Here is a 14,356-nt window from a genome sequence, read left to right on the forward strand (position 1 = left end):
GGGATGACAGATTGCAATCCAGTGCAAACTCCTATGGGAGCCAGAATCAAGCTTACCAAATCAGGTACATTCTTTGGTAGATTCAACTCAATCTTGTATTGTCGGTAGCTTGAGATACTTGACTCATACACTGCTAGATATTATGTATTCTTTTGGAATTGTGAGTAGATTCATGGAGACTCCTAATTTTGAGCACCTTGCTGCTGTGAAAATAATTTTGAGGTATGTGAAAGGGACAACAGAATATGGTTTGGTATATCCAAAGAGGCAAGCAAATGGAGGACTAATTGGTTTTAGTGATAGTGATTATGCAAGAGATATAGATGACAGGAAGAGCACTACTGGGATGGTCTACTTTTGGGTCCACATGTGATTAGTTGGGCTTCACAGAAACAAAAAATAGTGGCTTTATCATCTTGTGAAGCAGAATATGTAGCTAACACTTCTACAGCTTGCTAAGGAATATGGCTTAGTCGCTTACTAAGTGAATTGAAAGGGGAAGCAGAGAAGACAGTGAAGTTGATGGTTGATAACAAATCTGCGATTGCTATAAGCAAGAATCCGGTGTACCATGGAAGGTCTAAGCATATTGATACTCGCTATCATTTCATCAGAAGTTGTAGTGAGAAGAAACAGATTGAAGTGGAGTATATCAGAACAGAAGAGCAGTTGGCTGATATATTCACCAAGTCTTTGGGAAGAGAGAAGTTTATAGAGATGATCAAAAATATTGGTCTAAAAAGCTGCTAGTTTGAATGACAAGATTAGGGGAGGCAATGTTAATCTAATATTTGTCATTTTATCTTAATCCTATATTTAGGTGTTTGCTTATCTCATTCAGTTTTATTTGTGTGGTGTAAGTTATACAAAAATAACTGTGTAGCAGTTATTTGATTTTGCTTTGTACCGAAAAACTTCTTTTACTCTCCATGTTCTGTTTGTTTTAAAAACTACAGTTTTTCTTTTTGAATTGAATAGGAGAAGATTTGTGTGAAAGAAGAGAATCTGTCCCTTTTTTTTTTCTTTCTCTGTTTTTGTTCTTTGCTACAGGTAAAATCCAGGTGTTTTGATCCTTCCAAACAGGTATAATTAACGCTCAGACACCCACGATAACAAATGAGAATCCATGATGGAAAGAAACATGGAAGGAGACACACAAAATAACTGATCAAGGCGACACGACCTCTAGAATGTTACGAAGATGGCGATCGCGAAGGCCGCGGTGGCGATCCACCCTATGGAGATCATCGTGGCAGCACTGGGAGCTGGCGGCTGCGTGTCCGATGATGAGCTCGCTGCCGGAGGTGGAGAGGAGCCCGATGGAGTTAGATCAGTGGGCGACAGAGTTAGATCAGAGGGCGATGGAGTTGGAGGTTTTGCTAAGGCGACGGTGCGTGGGGCGAGGGCGCTGGAGAATGTCGGGATGGGGATGGAGCCCTCTTTGATGGCGGAGGAAGAGGGCAGGACCGCCAGGGCTCGGAGCTATCTTTTGTGCAAAGGCAGTGGAGGTGATGATTAAGAGGAATAGAGCTAGGATCGGAATGTGGGAGGCCATATTTACTCTTTGCTAAAGCAGCTTATAAGATGAGAGAGATGTTGAAGAGCTTGAGCTGTTCTTCATTTACTGTATTTGCACACAAACTCAAAACAGAGAAAGCTATAACACGAAAGAGGAAGAAAAGGAAAATGTTGAGAACCTCCCAGAGCACAGTGTTGTGCTTCCAGCATATATTACCTTTGGCAAACCGTGACCAATTCAAGGACCCAAAAAGTGGAAAGGGACCTCAACGGTGGAGATCAAAACAGTTACAATCTAAAGGTGAAAAGCAAGTTTCTAAAAGGCAATATAGGAAGCACTACTTCTTACAGGTAATAATTGCTGAGCATAAGTACAGTTGGGAGTAGAAAGGTTGGCTTGCTTATCTGTATTACTTTGATTATAACCTCCCCGCAAGCTGACATTGGGTTCCTCAATGTGAAGCTTGGAACGAAGGTATTGAAACCTTTGTATAGATAAAGTTTTTGTAAAGAGATTAGCAAGTTGATCGGCCGTATGAACATGTGAGACTTTGATGACCTTCTTTTGAATACATTCACGAACAAATTGAAAATCAATTTCTATGTGCTTTGTTCTTGCATGAAAAATGGGATTGTTGGCAAGAGCAATAGAAGATATGTTATCACAGAACAGCATAATAGGTGTAGAAGAAGGAATTTTAAATTCTTGTAATAACCTACGAATCCATATAATATCCGTTGCAGCAGTAGCAAGTGCCCGGTACTCTGCCTCAGTGGATGAACGAGCTACTGTTTATGTTTCTTAACATGCCATGAAATTAAGTTGCTACCAATAAAAGAACAATAACCAGAGGTAGATTTACGATCAATAGGGTCACCCACCCAATCAGAATCAGATAAGGCATGAAAATCCAAAGAAGTAGCTTGAATGGGAAAACCAAAATTAAGTGTACCTTTGATATATCTAAGCAGACGTTTTAGTATCTTAAAATCATCTTCAGTCGGTCGATGCATGTGTTGTCACAGTTTGTTGACACTAAATGCAATATCTGGGTGAGTAATTGTCAAGTAGTGAAGAGATCTAACTAGGTGCCAAAAATCATCTGAAGCAGCCGGTGATAGAGAAATAGATTTACTGGCTGAACTAGGAAGAAACTTGGAAGACATTGGAGAAGAGATAGCTTTGCAATCAGTCATTCCAGCACGGCGTATAATCTCATATGCATGTGTAGTTTGAGATAAATGTAAGCCATTAGGTACTTGAAGCACATGCATTCCGAGAAAATGAGAAACAAAATCCAGATTTTTCATGTGAAACCGACTAGACAGAGCAGCCAACAGATGTGAAATGGTGTTGTCATTATTGACAGTAAGTAAGATATCATCCACATAGACAAGTATATAAATAAGAATAGAATCTTTATGATAGATTAATAAGGATGGATCAGCCGAACTATGCACAAAACCGTAGGCAAGCAAATAAAACGAAAATGTCTTAAACCATTGTCGCGGTGATTGTTTTAAGCCATAAATGGATTTTTGTAGAAGGCACACATGGTCAGGATATAATGAATCCTTGAAACCGGTGGGTTGCGCCATAAACACTTTATCATGAAGTGTGCCATGCAAGAAAGCATTAGAGACATCAAGTTGAAAGATATTCCATTTTAGTGTAGTTGCAACCACAAGTAAAATACGTATGGTTGGAAGTTTTGCAACTGGACTAAAAGTTTGGAGATAATCTAAACCAAACTGTTGACCGCATCCCTAAGCAACAAGCCGTGCTTTATGTCTAGCAATTGTACCATCCGCATTAAATTTAGTTTTGAAGATCCATTTACATCCCAAAACGTTTTGAGATGGATGTGAAGGAACAAGTGTCCAAGTAGCTTGTTGTTGAAGAGCTTCAAATTCATCTGACATTGCTTTGCGCCAAACTGGATTTTTAATAGCTTCACTATAAGATGTGGGGTCAGTCGGAAAAGGAGAGACATTCATACTGACAATGTGTTTAGGTTTAAGCTTTCCTGTCTGAAGCCTTGTGACCATAGGATGTGTGGATTGATGAGAAGGTGGAAGAATAAGAGGAGATGTAGGAGGTGAATTATGTGGGCTGGAGGAAGAATTTGAGGACAGAGAGATAGAGTGGCTAGGCTGAGGAGGAGAGCTAGTAGTGAAGAATGGTGAATGTTCTAAGTTAGGTGGTGTAGTAGAATTATTGTGAGATTTGGCACTGTCAGGTTGGGACGGGTGGTTGAGTTGGTTTGAAGTATTTTTAGGAAGTTCAGATTGTTGAATAATGGAAGGGATAAGTATAGAAGAGGGAGTATAGGAAGTATTTGAGAGTGAAGTAGATGGGGAACTAGCAGTTAAGTTAAGATTGTTAGAAAAGGGAAAAATATGTTCAAAATATTTAACATGACGAGAAGTGAAAATTTTATGAGAGTCAATATGAAAGCAAAGATAACCTTTTGTGTGAGCCGCATAGCCAATGAAGACACACGGTAAAGATTTTGAGTGAAATTTGTTAGATATTATTTGTGGCAAAAAAGGGTAGCAAAGGCACCCAAAAGTTTTAAGAGAAGAATAAGGTGGAGATTTATTATATAAGAGTTGAAAAGGTGAAGACGTCTTGCGAGAAATAGACGGAAGACAATTAATGAGGTAAGTAGCAGTCATGACCGAATGCACCCAGAATTTTGGTGGTAGAGAAGCTTCATGAAGTAATGCACGAGATTTTTCAAGAACATGACGGTGTTTGCATTCCGCAACACCGTTCTGTTCATAAGTATATGGGCAATTAATTTGATGTATAATGCCATGAGTAGCTAGAAAATTTTGAAATGAAATTAAAGAGTATTCTCCGCCACCATCAGAGCGCAAACATTGTATTGGCTTATGAAATTGTTTTCGACAAGAGCTTTAAATTTGTAGAACATAGAAGGAACATCAGATTTGAACTTTAAAGGATAAATCCACGAAAAACGAGAGTAATCATCCACAAATAAGAGATAATATTTAAAACCATGTAAAGATAAAGAGGGAGAAGGGCCCCATACATCTGTGTGTATCAAATCTAAAACAGAACTAGACCTAAATAACGAAGGAAGAAAAGATAACTTGTGACTCTTGGAGAGTTCACAAGAATTATAATAAAAAGACTTAGAGCTAGTAATTACAGAAGAAAGATCTGATTTCGATAGCTTGAGTAGAACTTGTAGTGAAGGGTGTCTCAACCGACGATGCCAAAGTTGAAGAGGAGTGGAAGTTGCCGTAAGTGCTGTAGTGGTTGGAGGAGAAGCTGGCTTAGTATAGATTGGGTAGAGACCTTGATGACATTGGCCTTGAAGGAGAGTTTGGTTTGTCTTCGAATCCTTAATTTTGTAACCAAGAGAATCAAAGACAATAGAGCAAGAATTGTCATTAGCAAGCCGATTTACGGAAAGAAGATTTTGAGTTAAATGTGGAACTAGATGAAGATGAAACAAATGAAGCTTACGATGAGGAGTTGGTAATAAACCTTTACCCGTGTGAGTAATTGGAAGAAGCTCTCCGTTTCCGACTAACACTTGTTGGTTTCCAGCATATGGTTTGGCATTATACAGTTGAGTCGGATCGGTAGTGAGGTGCGAAGTAGCACCTGCATCAAGTATCCAGTCAGAGTACTGTGGAGACGAATCAGCATAGTAGGCTTGAATCTGCGGTTGGTAGGAGAAGGCACCATGATACCAACACTTGAAAGCAGAGTGTCCAAATTTGCCACAAATTTGACATTCTACAGGAGTTGAGGCAGTAGATGTCGAGCTGCGACCAGCAGAACCGCGACCACGAAATGAACAGGAAGAAGACTGTCCCCAATAGTTCCGTCCACGAGCACGACCGCGTTCAGTAGAAAACTCTTGTATTGGTTCAGGCGACGGGGATGACAATGCTAAATCTCGGACAGCTTCAGCTGCTAAGTTCAACTCCTCACTGTAGAGTAAAGAATAGAAATCATCCAAACTGAGAGGGTTGAGATTGGTCCGAATAGCAGTCTTGAACGCCTGATACGTGCTCGGCAATCCATTCAAGGTGTACATAATAATGTCATTAGTAGACAACGGAGAGCCAGAGGAAACAATCGCGTCTACCTTGCTTTTGATTTCCGAAAGAAACTGTACCATTGATTTGTCTTTCATTGAAATATGGTGTAACTCATTTTTGAGTTGAAGGATGCATGAACAATTAGTCGACTGCAAACGTCGTTCAATGGTTTGCCATATTTCCATAGAAGAATGAAGATCAAGAACATATGGTAAAAATGTGGAGGAAATCGTAGAATAAAGGACAACCGCAAGGTTTTGATCAACCAACAACCACGTATAGTACTCAGGATTTGTAGTGATTCCGGTGGAAGTAGAGATAAGTTTAAGAGGTTGTGGAGTAGATCCATCCAAATAGCCATCAAAGCCATTGGCTGTAAACAGTTTTAAAATCTATGATTTCCAGAGGGAGTAATTTTCAGCAGTGAGCTGAATATTAAGCACAGATTTAACATTTATCATAAGGAATTTAAGCTGAGGAGGTATAGTAACATCTGCCATTTTAACGACAGACAGAGCTTCGGGAGAAACAGTGGGTGATTGAGCACTGGTGGAAGATTGAGACGGTTTTTCCATAGCTGAGCAAGAACACTACCGTGGTTTGAAGGATCAAGCCGCAAGGCCTAGAGGAAGCTCTGATACCATGTTGAAGAACTTGAGCTGTTCTTCATTTCCTGTATCTGCACACAAACTCAAAACAGAGAAAGCCATAACACGAAAGAGGAAGAAAAAAAAATGCTGAGGACCTCCCAGAGCACAGTGTTGTGCTTCCAGCATATATTACCTTTGGCAAACCGTGATCAATACAAGGACCCAAAAAGTGGAAAGGGACCTCGATCAACGGTGGAGATCAAAACAGTTACAATCTAAAGGTGAAAAGCAAGTTTCTAAAAGGCAATAGAGGAAGCACTACTTCTTACAGGTAATAAGTGCCTGAGCATAAGTACAGTTGGGAGTAGAAAGATTGGCTTGCTTATCTGTATAACTTTGATTATCAAGAGAGAGAGAGAGAGAGAGAGTGAAGAAGAAGAAGAAAGATTCAGGTTTCATTCTTAGAGTGATGGAGCCGGAGAAGCTGTTGTGGGTAGCTTTTTAAAGGTTTAAGAAGGACGACGAAGTCCTTGCTGGTCATAAAAGTGCGAAGAGAGAACCCAAGAGATGATGGAGAGACGGCAAAGCGATTTACATTTTCAATGAGGAAGCAAGCAGCAGTTGTTAATAGTTATACAATTTAATTTGAAAAAAAAAAAATTATGATCAAATTTTATTTATTTTGAATTTAATTTTTTTATAATTATATAAAGATATATATAATATATAAATAATCAATTAATTTTTTTATCGAATTTATCTTAAAATAAATTAATAATTTTTAATAATTATTTTTCGACTTGACCCGGAGCGGAACCCGGGAATGCTATGTTCACGATTTTCTCGGTATTGCTCAGTATTTGCTAGGTATTGCTATGCAAAAATGAGAAATACTGCTCTGTGAAGACCAATAACATGCAAATACCGAGTTGAGTTTTTTTACAACTCGGTACAACTCACTATTTGCTCAGGATTTGCTCGGTATTGCAAGGGATTTGCTCGGTATTGCTAGGGATTTGCTCGGTTTTGCTAGAAAAAACTCAGTACAACTCGGTATTGCTAGGTATTTGTTCGGTATTGGTTATTTCCCAGCAAAATCGACCAATACCTAGCAATACCGAGCAATCTTGGGTCCGTTCCGGGTCGGGTTGTCGGAGCGCGCGGTAAATAATGAAAACGCGTGGCACGATTCAACTGGCGGCCGAACGTAGAGTTGGGTACGTTCACCGGACCAAATAAAAGTTCCTCATTGAAATGGAGAGGAACATTGCTTAGCCGTTTGGATCTAACGACTATTAAAGCCTAATTAGTTATGTTTTTTCCGACGGTCATTAGGTGGTCTCGTTCGCTCGATACGTATCGTTTTGTCACGTTTTGTCGTTCTTCTGAATGTACTTAAGAGTTAAGACATTTTTAAGTCATAAAATAAATTTAAGATATTTAAATATTTTATGTTTGATATAATAATTAAAAAATTTTCTATGAATTTATATGTAATTTTTTATTAAAGTAATTCTATATTAGGCTTCATTTTGGGTGATATTCTTATTATTTTCTAAATCAATTTTTTAGTTTTGTTGCGTCTTGGCGGCAGAGAATTATAAAGTTTAATGATTTGACATTGTATGAAGATTCAGTACACAATCAAATAAAAGAGAGTGTGCAGTATTAATAAAAGACACTAAGATTTTTGTGGAAAACCCTGAAAATGGAGAAAACCATGGGGCTTGACTCAGTTTGAATGAATCCAGTATTATTTGCAGTTGATTACAAATGAGACCTATCCTTTGGGGAAGGCCTTGGCTTGATAAATATACATCTTATAAAATACATTACATGGTGGGACATGAAAGAACCAATATTGACGTGTTCATTTGGCCGATAGGACCATAGTCGACGAGCGATAGTAGTCGGAAAGACTGTAGTCAAGTGATGATAGTTTGAAGGACTATTGTTTGGCAATGGAGGTCAAAAGGACCGTAGTCGGTGGACAACAAGGGTAAGAAAGACCATTGTCAGAGGGCGACGGAGGTCAGAAGGACTGTAGTCGGCGGACGTCGGTGTTTAGAAAGACCGTAGTCGGAGGGCGACACAAGTCGGAAGAATCGTAGTCGAAGGGCGACGTAGGTTTGACATCAATTGGTGGCCGTGCAAAAATCTGACGTTAGTTGGTGGCCAGGAAGTGGTCGAAGAGGAGTCAGGTGGCAAGAGAACTCTTCCTTATCTTCCTTCTCTTCTTGCTTAGGCTCCCTTCCTCCTCCTCCCCCAATGAAAAATGAGGAGTCTATTTATAATTTTCTGAGAGTAAGATGACCAGTAAATAGGAGGAAGATCAAGGATAAATTAGGAGTGGTTTGAATGGATGATCGATGTTGAATTCCTTCATTATAGATAGTTTACTAGATATATGAATGTCTTAATGAAATTAGAACATGACAATCTTGGGCTCGTTGGATTCATCTCGTCGAGCGAGCCTCTCGATTTGACAATAAGCATGTCACATTTAAAAACGGTTTGGTAATCCAAATTATGGATTGAACCTTTCATCAAATGCGCTTTGGGTCCTTGATTTGAACTCTTTTGGGCTCGGCTTTAGTCAAATTTGGTGTTGCCGGGTTCTTGTTTTTTAGATGTTCAGTTCGACTATAAGTTTTCTAAAATTGGAGTTCAAATGGTCTCCAATTTAATTTTTGAAGTTTTCAACTTTACTTTAATTTGCATCGAGATTCGAGCCAGATCAATATAATTTTTGTAAGATATATCACAAATAATGGCATGATAAATATAAAGAAAATATACATAAGCAAAATTATAAGATTGAGAGAAATATTATTCTAAAGTCAATATCAAGAGATTGAAAAGATGAACACTTCTAATTCTTCTTCTTAGAACCTTGGAGCTTAGTTTTCTACATGAGCCTTGAACCTTGGAAATTAGCCCTTCAATTGATGGTTAAGTTTAGAAACTTAGTTTTCTACATTAGTTTTGCAAGTCACTTAACAAGCAACTTATTTTTTTAATGAAATAAGATGTTAGGCAGCTGTGTGGTTGACTCAATCAGATCATTTAAGAAGTTGTCCATTTGAAGAGGCTGTTAAGGATTCCTTGAAAGTTTGTACTCATCTATTTGAGACCTATTCATAAGTTGTAGTTATTCGCTTGGCACGAATTCTTTTATGGACTTGATTAATCGCTGTAGATTTGAGATTGTGTTGACTTAAGTTTTGTTTGGGACAACTTTAGATCATAATTTTTTTTTATGCCTTCAAGATATTTTTATACTAAAAAGTAGCTTTATAAAGCATTAAAAATGTCATCCCAAATGAAGCCTTGACTAGAAATAGGCCAACTTGGCTTGAACTCAATTGTCTTGACTTGAATATGATTTTTGGGATATTTAATTACGCATAACACTTTCTATCAACATATTCCGCTTTCCATTTTTAACAACGATTTTTAACTATATAAATTTAATATTTTCATTTCAAAAATTTTAACCATTAATCCAACTCCAAATGCAATAAAAGAAAATTTACAAAAATTCAAACCTAAACAGCCTACGTGAGAACATGAGAGAAAAAATTTAGAATATAAAATTTTATGAAAACATAAAATTATAGAAACAAATCTACAGGAAAAATCTAGCTTTGAAAATAGAATAACAGAGAGGGTGGAAGGGTATTTTAGACAGTTTAAATGAGGGTTGATAAGAGCGCCCAACGGCTAATCTGCCATTTATATATGTGTAAAGCTTCTGCCATATGGAGGGCCAGGCGGACCAAGTCGCATGGGTTGAACATCATATAGGGTAATTTTTAGGGCTGCAAGCGAACCAAGCGTTCAATGAGCTACTCATTACTCGGTTTGAGTAAAGCTCGTTTGTGATCGTTTAACTATCTAAACAAACAAATTTAAATAATATTTTTAATACTCGAACCTTAAATAAATAAGCTTGAACGCTAATGTGTTTTGGTTCATTTATGTTCACGAACAACATCACTTCAAGCTCGTGAACAAGCTCAACATTAAACTCGATAAGAATCTCAATTCCTGTTCGATTTATAACTCGTGGATAAGCTCGATAAATATATTAATATAGATTAATCATATTTTTATTTTAACTAGAGAACTACTTTTATTATAAATTTAATTTCGTTTTATTATATACCTTCAATAGAATGAATTTGTTCATGAACATGAGACATTTCATATTTGCCAATATTTGAGAGATTGTTTGTTTAAGATGTTCATGAACAAATATAAGATGAATCATAGATGATTTGTTTGTTGATTGTTTGTGAACGAGTTCATTTGGTAGCTCGAAAATACTTGTTATGAGTTTATTCATATTCTTGCTCATTTGGTAGCTCAAGAATACTCATTAGAGTTGTTCATGAACGTGCTTGTTTGATAGTATAAAAAAATTTGTAAAATATGTTCACGAACATAGCTCGTTAAAGCTTGTTTGGTTAAAGCTCGATAAGCACTAAACGAACCAAACATGAACTGAACATGAACCAAATATGAACATCATTAATTTAAATGAATCAAACATGAACACAAATAATAAGGCTCGAATCAAACACGAACTGAACTTGTACAAGTTAATAATAAACAAACGCAAACATGAACACTCACATACTCGGCCGGTTCGGTTCGTTTGCCGCCCTAATAATTTTTAGAATTTGACTTCCAAGAATATTGATTTTGCCCACCGTCAAAATTTATTTCTACATATGAATAAGATTATTTTAAAAAATATCATCTGATTTTCATCAAACTTTTACCCGACGCCAAAATTTCGCACGTCATCAAACTTCTACATGTAGTCGGACTTTCATCGGACTTCTACTCGATGCAGAAATTTCACCCGTCGCTGGATTTATATCCATTGTCCGACTTCTACCCATCTCCAGACTCCTACCTAACTTCGAACTTCTATCTTGCTACCAACTAATGTCGAACTTTAGCTAGACTGCCAACTGATGCCGGTTTTTATGTCCAACCACCAACTAACGCAGGACTTTTGCACGGTCTCCAATTGATGATGGACCTCTGTATCCCTCCAACAATGGTTTTTACCGGCGGCAAATTATTCCGACGGTTTGCCGGCGGTCATAAACTGCCGGTCAAATTAAAAAAAAATAAAAAAATTCTTACAGTGAACGCCACCCCCCGATTAATTTTAAAATGAAAATTAATTAAATTGTTAATATAAATTTTAATAATTTTTTGTTAAATCATTTAAATAGTAAAAATTTTATTCATTTTATTAAATTTTTAATAGCCGCCGGAAACGTGAAAAAGCCGTCAGAAAATTCCGTGGAGAAAAACCGTCGGAAATGCGCCGGAAAGCCACCGGAAATGTGATTTTCCTGAAAGCCGCCGGAAAATTCCTCTGGAAATCAGTGATTTTCCTGTAGTGTCTCCAGTAGACTACAGTTCTTCCGACCTCCATCACATGCCGACTACAGTAGGCTACAGTCCTTCCAACCTCCATTGCCAGACAACGATCCTTTCAACCTCTGTCGCCCGTCGACTATGGTCCTTGCTACCTTTGTCGTCAAACAACAGTCTTTTCGATCTCCTTCTCCCACCAACTATGGTCCTTTCAACCAAACGAACACATCAATAGTGGTTCTTTTTATTCCCACCATGTAATGTACTTCATATGATGTACATCAAGGCAAGACCTTCCCCCCAAGAAAGGACCTCATTTGTAATCGAATGCAAATAATAGTGGATTCATTCAAACTGGCCAGGCCCTGTGCTTTTTCCCATTTTAAGGGTTTTCCACATAAAAATCTTAGTGTCTTTTATGAATGTTGAACCCTCTCTCTCATCTGATTGCGTGCTGGATCTTCGTACAAAGCTAAGACATTAAAATTTATGTTTCTCTACTGTAGCGAATATTCCAGGACACAACAATGATAAAAATAAAGAAAATATATATAAGAAAAATTATAAGATTGAGAGAAATATTATTCTAAAGTTAACATCGAGAGATATGAAAAGATGAACACTTATAATTTTTCTTCTTAAATACGATATAATCTTGGAGCTTAGTTTTCATTGTGAGCCTTGAACCTTGGAAATTAGCCCTTCAATTGATGGTTAAGATTAGCAACTTAGTTTTCTGCATGAGTTTTGCAAGGCACTTACAAAGCACTTATTTTCGAATGAAATAAGACGGTAGGCAGCTGTGTGGTTGACTCAATCAAACACATTTAAGAAGTCGTCCATTTGAAGAGTCTCTAACAATACCTTGAAAATTTGTACTTGTCAATTTGAGACCTATTCATAAGTTGTAATCATTTGCTTGGAATTTTTTTATAGACTTTCTCAAATGCTCTTGATTTGAGATTGTGTTGACTTAGATTTTGTTTTGAGCAACTTTATACCATAATTTTTTCTCTTATATCAAGAGATTTTTATACTAAAAAGTAGCTTTTCAAAGCAGGAATTAAGAATGTCGTCCTAAAAGAAGACTTATCTTGAAATAGGTCAACTTGACTTAAACTCAATTGACTTGAATATTGTTTTTGGGATTTTTGGTTACGCATAATTACTCTTCCCATCAACATAATCCACTTTTAACTTTTAACAATAACTTCTAACTATATAAATTTAATATTTTCATTTCAAAAATTTTAACAGTTAATCCAACAACAAATGCAATAAAAGAAAATTTACAAAAAATTTAAAGCTAAAAAACCTATGTAAACCAGATCAGAGCAATACCGAGACGTTAAACTGTATCAAGAAATTCAAGCTTATGCCTAAAGTTGAATTGTTCTCATGAATATTATGTAAGAATGCTATTCCTACCAATTCTTTTTAGAATTATAGGAATTTATTGCAATCAAATAGTTGTACTAGAGGGTGTCATGAGGTGGAAAACCTAGAGCATATTCATGTTCGGTGCAAATACTTGCTTCATTTTTTGTATAAGCTTCATGAATGGGGTTTCAATGTTCCCATCTTCAAATCCTTTTCGAATTGTTTATATGAGTTGAAAAGGATGTCTACAATTAATATGAACATAGTCAATATATATTGTACAATATTTTTTTTTCCTTGGAAATGCCGGAATCAAATAAAAATAGGATTGGCTACATCGACTATCAATTTTTTGGCTTCAAATGTTTTATCGTGTATTATGAGTATTCAATGCTACTAATCTCCGATTGGAGTCTACTAATGTTTGGCATCCTCCACCTCTAGATTGGCAATGTGGATGCATCTCTTATTGAATATATCATACAATGCAGTATTGGAGTTATTATCAGAGATCATAAGGGACGGTTTCTTCGGGCATTTGGCAAGCAGGTCAAGCATTGGGATGTAGTTTATCTAGAGCTTCAGACGGTTCTCTTAATTAGAGAGCATATCCAAAGTTTGATGCTACAATACAAGGGGGTAATAATTGAATGAGACAATTCTAATGCGATGAAGTGGCTTGAAAATTGTTTGAAGAAGGCGAAATGACAGCAAGAAGGAGATTTGAATAAAGAGCTTATCTTCCTTAATGCATGATTTCAATAATGTTATCTTTCATCTTACTTCAAGAAAGTGTAATAAAGTGGATGATTGTTGTGCCACTTTAACATTAAGTAGTAGCTTTGTTTTTTATTATTTTTCTTTAGATTGTATTCCTTCTTCTTTGTTTTATTTGTTAAAGGAGTGTGCTACCTATATTTAGTTGCTTGTAAGTTATTTCTTTTTCAATGCAAATAGCAAGTTCAAAAAAAAAAAAAAAAAGCCAATCTCAATATTAAAAATATTTATGAAAACATAAAATTATAGAAACGGACAAATTAAAATTTCAAACGTGCGAATGATATTGTTAGCAGCAGTTGCTCCGAAATTACAAAATATCAAGGAAAATGTTGTGAAATCTACGGGGAAAATTTAGCTTTGAGAATGACAATACAGGAAAATAGGGTGCTCTAATTTTCGGTGGACTATTTTTGCGATCTAATTTTTCAGAATAATTTCTGATTTTGTTTACGGCAGCTTTTTCGGTCGTATATAATAATTTTTGAAAAATAATATATATTCTCAATTTAATTAATTAATAATTTATAGTTTATTTAAATTAATTATTAGTTAATTATTAATTATTTATATATTTAATAGTTTAGTTTAAGTAATTATTAATTATT

This window comes from Dendrobium catenatum, unplaced genomic scaffold, assembly GCF_001605985.2.
Source record: "Dendrobium catenatum unplaced genomic scaffold, ASM160598v2 fragScaff_scaffold_281, whole genome shotgun sequence".
In the NCBI taxonomy this organism is placed as follows: domain Eukaryota; kingdom Viridiplantae; phylum Streptophyta; class Magnoliopsida; order Asparagales; family Orchidaceae; genus Dendrobium; species Dendrobium catenatum.